Source organism: Aphelocoma coerulescens, chromosome 3 (genome assembly GCF_041296385.1).
Source record: "Aphelocoma coerulescens isolate FSJ_1873_10779 chromosome 3, UR_Acoe_1.0, whole genome shotgun sequence".
In the NCBI taxonomy this organism is placed as follows: Eukaryota; Metazoa; Chordata; class Aves; order Passeriformes; family Corvidae; genus Aphelocoma; species Aphelocoma coerulescens.
The window spans coordinates 31,651,170-31,656,583 of record NC_091016.1 but is presented as its reverse complement, the minus strand read 5'-3'; the positions used below and the strand labels follow the sequence as shown (position 1 = coordinate 31,656,583).

Below are 5,414 nucleotides of genomic sequence, written 5' to 3'. Positions count from 1 at the left end.
AGGATGGCAGTAGTATGACATTTAACATCAATAGAGTAGTCCAAAGAAAAGAAAAATAACATGTTTGGCACATTTTCTGGTACCAAGGGATTACCATTTACTGCTGCTGTTATTTAAAAATACTTGCATACATATATGTAGCCTTTCTAATTTTCCCAAAAGAAATGGGAACAGGATTATATCTGAGCAAGCTAGCTAAACATTTACTAATGTGACAAAAATAATGCATGATTCATCTCACTTTCACCTTTTTGTATACTAAACTTTGAATAATTTCTCTCAGACAGACAAGTACTGTGCACATGCATGGCCCAATACTTCTACCCTGCTCCCTATCGCTGCAGGAGGACTGGGATGATTCCTCTGTTTGCACCAGATCAGGCAGGACATTGGTAGCAGCAGATCTTTTATTACCACTGCTCTACTTTTTGGATTCCAAGCAGCTGAAATGTGCTGGGTGCATCCCTGACAACTTTAACCTATAGAAAAAAATGGAACATCTCTGAAAGTTTCAGTCCAAAATTTAGCCAGCATCAGATCAGGCATAACCTGTTTTCCAGAGGCAAATGTGAGTGCTTAGAAGGAAATACTCCTGAACACATGTAGTTGTTGCAGTTTACCTCTGACGACATCTTTGGGAAACATGCTGAAACACCCCACAGGTGCAAGGGATGCACAAAGCCTACAAGCTCTTCACCAGGTGGAAAAGTCATTCTGTATCAGCTAAGAGATGAAATGAAACAAAAGAGACAGAGTTCAACACACATGAACTTTCTGAATGAAGGCAACTGAAAGGTCAAGAGAATAATCGAAGTGATCAGCAAGGTGGTGAGGCACACACCAAAAGTCAACTTCAGGTGTGCTTCCAATCAGCTGCTTGTTTTGTGAAAACATCATTTTAACCTTATTTGTTGCACTTGCAGGCTACCTGGATTAGCCTGATACTTAACATGTGCCCTGAGAGTTTGCTCTATCTTTTGCTGGGGCTGTGTTGATGCTTGGCCTTGGTGCTCTGGCTCAGGGTGCTGCATGCTTTGCTTATACATTACAACATTTGTATGCTCTTTTCCTTGGCTTTGCTTCCAGAAATCTATCAGCAAACCTCTATATATTTTTTTTTATTGGCTACCATTTTTTCTCCTGTAAAATGATACCTGTAATGGCTTGAAAATCAGTAAATGTTCTTTATGTAAACCTGCAAATGCTCATCAAGATGCTTTGACTTCTGTTTAATGTCTTTCTCTGAATTGTTTTCTTTTAATTTCTAGTTACAGTATTTTCCTCATCTTTTGTCTCAAATGCTTTTCTTTAGCTAGCAAGATTTGTGATTTCTACTTTCTAACTTTCTTCTCTCTTATATTTCGCAGTGCTCAAAGCATTCTGATCCTTTACAAAAGTCCTTGCTTAGAAGTGCTTTTTCAGAGACTCAGCTGCTCACACCATGTTTTTTCTAAGAGTTTTTTTATTTTGGTGGTTGCTACCCTGACAGATGGAATTCTTGACTCTTCCATTTGAATTTGGTAAGTAGTCTCAAAAAAGTTAGGTGGCTTTGGTGTCACTTGTGAGATTGGGATTTCGTTTCTTTCTTTATTTATAAACAACCAAGAACATTATTGGTTTCTATAGCTAAGATGGAAATATTGCCATTGGAGTTAAACTGAGGTTCAGGACCATTGTTTTAAAAGTAGTGAATTTAGGAGGCAAATGTAAACGTTCTTAGTGTGATGAAACATAATGCGTTCCTTTGAAGTATGTTTCAAGAAACAAGAAGTTTTCATGAATCGTGCTTTGAACTTAGTATATGAGTTGACTTTTCATCTCTGACTTGATTAGCTTCAAAATACTATTAATTATAATATTATTTAAGAAATTTTTTTAGGCATTCTTTGTAAGCTGCCTTGAAGAAGATCATAACATAAATTTAAGCAGTTGTAAAACCCTTCCTTCCATTTCTAAGCATTTACTCTTGGAACAAATCCTGCTGAAATCACTGGGAGTAAGGGACAATCTGGCCCATGAACTGGGAGAGTTGCTAATCTTATTCTTACCATAGCTGTCTCTTGCCTGGTATCCTGCTTTGTGTTTGTCAGGCTTATTCTTTGTCAATATCTTGTTGGTAGATTTAAATAAGTCTTAGAATAGTGAGACACAGTTTTTCCCTGTAGAAATTGTGCCAGTTTGACTCTGTGGCATCCTGAACATCCAGTCATTTTATTATTTTGATTTTAATGACTATTTCCAAATAATGCCTTGAACAACGAGTAGAGACTCTTCTAAATAAAGCTACAGCACTCGTTACCTCCAGTCTTCTGAAATAGCTGTTGTTTACATGTAGTCTGAAATTCTAGTTTCCTCACAAGTTGCCTGTGTTTTGGGTCTGGTAATTTAAAAAAAAATTCATATATTGATAATTCAAAATCTTGCACAGCTGCTCCTCCTTATGACAAAACCAACCAAACACTTCCCTAACCCTAAAAAATCCCAAACCTAAAACAAAACAATGAACCCCAAGAAGTTTTCAGATTAGTGATCCCCTGATGTTCTGAGCAAAGAAAATTGGTGCAGGAAAATAATAAAGTTCTCCAACAAAATGCCACAGATTTTCTAATTGCTTTCTTTAGGCACTTCTAATCTAATGCCATCACAGTGTGTTGTATGAGCTTTTTGCTTCTGATGAACTTACTTTTTTTTCCCCACCTCTCAGCTTGTGATAAACCCTCCAATTCATGCCCCAGCTTCCTGTTCCTGATATGCAGAACACATGTCAGAACAACTGGCCTAACTAGTGATAAAAAAAACAAACAAAAAAAAAACCCAAAAAAACCCCCAAAAACCCACACATAAATAAATAGGGAGAGAAACTATAAAATAAAAAATAGACAAGTACAAACACCAACCCAGTATGAGCTTTAGCATGTTAAAATCGAGATTTTGGAGATTCTAGAGATTCAGTTGTCGTGTAAATGAGTTTTTTTTGTTGCTGCTAGTATAAATTTCTTTGGCTTGTAAAATATTCAACGAACTCATGGCTGTTTCTCATTAGTGGTGGCTGTCACTAAAATGAATATGTTGCTGAGTGTTCAGTTTCTGGGAAACGTGGTTGAAACACGAGCAGCTCTCTCGATGCAAAGCTCAGAGTCAGATGTTTTCAGAGGGGATGTTCCCCATTAAGTAATGACAGAGAACCATACGGAACACATTACAAATCGAAATACTGATTGATGAAGTGCCTGTGGTCAGCTTTCTACAGAAATGAGAATTTTGAACGTATTATCACGTCAGCATGGAATTGATCTCATGTACAATCACATTTTGTTTTCATTTCTTTTTTGCTTTACAGTCTCACACGTGCTGTTCCAGATCACGTTTATAGCGAGCAGAACCTCAGACTAAAGGAAATAAAGCATTGAGTTTGAGCTCTGATGTTTCATTGATTTAGCCAAGTTCACAGAAGCCAAATATGTCTGGGTTTGTTCACACAGCTGGTGAGCTATAAAGTCTTTCTCCCTATAGCAAACTTCTCCCCTCCTTCCAAGAGCTGGGAGAAGGGACTTGGAGTTTGCTGGAGCATGCAAGCCTTGGGGAGGGAGAAGTGGTCCCCTGGTCAGGTGGAGAGGGTCTTGTGTGGGATTGCATTTATCAGACTAAAAGCGCCTCTTTGTTTTCTGCAAAGTAGATGCTTTCCTTCTTCCACTTAGCTCATTTGCAGGGTTTGGTGAGGAAAACCAATTGGTTCATGCTGACTTTAGGGCAAGATTGTTTGATCTGTTTGCATTCAAGTTACTTATTACTCTAGCTGTAAGTTCACGTTTGTTTCAGATATAGTGACCTCTTCTGTTTTAGATACAAAGCAAACAGGGCTGATCATATGGAACATGTGTACACAAATTGCAGTGAATGCGTGTCTGAGTCACAGCATATTTAAAGAAAAATATATAGTCAAATGGTAAATTTAGAACCTTGGGTCAAAGAAACTAGCTCTTTTTTTTTTTTGCCAAACAGCTCTTAAGTTGTTCTTCAGTAAGGGCCTGAGCTGGAATAGACTTAGACACATATTTAGCACAGTGTTATGAACGCTTGAGTGTTTCTGTTTCTGAGATCCCAACATGAGATTATTAGAGTGGTAAGGCACATCAGGTGTGAGAGCCAAGTTTTGCTTATGCCTTTGCTAATGGAAACTCACTCGAGTGAATAGAGTTGCTTGGTTTGCATTCACACAGCTGAGGCCACAGCTTGGCCTGGGACCTAAAAGTTTGAGCATAAGGGAAAAGTAACAGTCAAATGTCTGCTAATACCTAGAGATGTGAGAACAGTGAACTGAGTCTAAAAATTAAAAGTGAGAAGAGAGAAATATCAAGCATTCATGTAAAGCACAGGGGTAAACTTTAGGGTCTATTTTTTCATAATCATTGATTTCAGACAATTGGACCTGATTATTCAGAGTTGTTAAAAATGCAGAATCCTTAGTTGTGTTCTCTGAAAATGAAATCTCTGAGGCTTACAGCAAAAATCAAGTCTCTTAGCCCTCTTAAATACGTGTAAGTGGTTTTGGTTGGATTTTTTTCTAAGAATTAGCCATGGTAAACTGTCTTTCAGGGATCTAATTTCTGCCCTTCAGGCTTCTACAGATGTTCTGTACAAATGCAGAACAAATGTACCTTCCTGATAAGCAATTTGTTACTTTTCACTCTGTGTTTATTCATGTCAGATATGTGCATTGGTATTTAAGCAAACAATAGTGTTTAAGTGCTTAATTATTTCAAAGGATAAATAAATGTGGAATAAAATGAGGAAACATTTACAAGCAGCTGTTTAAGGATATCAGATTTTAAGTTATCTGTAGCCTTCATAACTATTTCAATGTTCTTGTGTTATTAAAAATGTGATGCAGATGTCATAGTGATAGTAAAGATGAGTAATTAGATGAGATTCTACTGCCTTTCAGATATTTAAGTCAGGAAAATACTGGAAGTCTTTTTGATAGTGATGGTTAATCATTGGCAACAGTTGGTAGGGGCTGAAGGGCTTCCTGGCAGGAGGAAGGTTGAGAGAGCTGCAACTGTCGTTCAGATTGCCTTCCCCATGCACAGTTTTCTTACCATACACAAAGACCCTGCAGTCTTCGTGGCTCTTCAGCCCAGCACTACGAGCTCTGCTCTCAGAAATGTTGCAATTGTATTTTCAGTGCTGTCCAGGAATTGCAAGTTTGAGCTTAGATTGGGCACAGATTAGGAAAGACTCACTGAGCTTTTATCTGGCATGAGCTTCAGATCTTGCAAATCCTGCCAGTCTTGGAGGATCAAATATTCCAAAAATCCTCACTGAGTCTGCTCCCCCAGCCCAAGATGAGCCATAGTCCTTATCTAGGCAGGAGAGCATCTCAAACCTTGTGTCTACCTCCAGGAGGACTGTCA

At 38.2% G+C, this 5,414-nt stretch overlaps 1 long non-coding RNA gene across 1 annotated transcript; it reads left to right on the top strand.

The window, feature by feature from the left end:
- Positions 1-933: 933 nt before the first annotated feature.
- LOC138107883 (uncharacterized) lies at positions 934-3,433 on the top strand. Its single transcript, XR_011149756.1, has 3 exons — positions 934-1,022; positions 1,368-1,520; positions 3,341-3,433. It is a non-coding gene; the product is annotated as an uncharacterized lncRNA (long non-coding RNA).
- Positions 3,434-5,414: the final 1,981 nt, after the last annotated feature.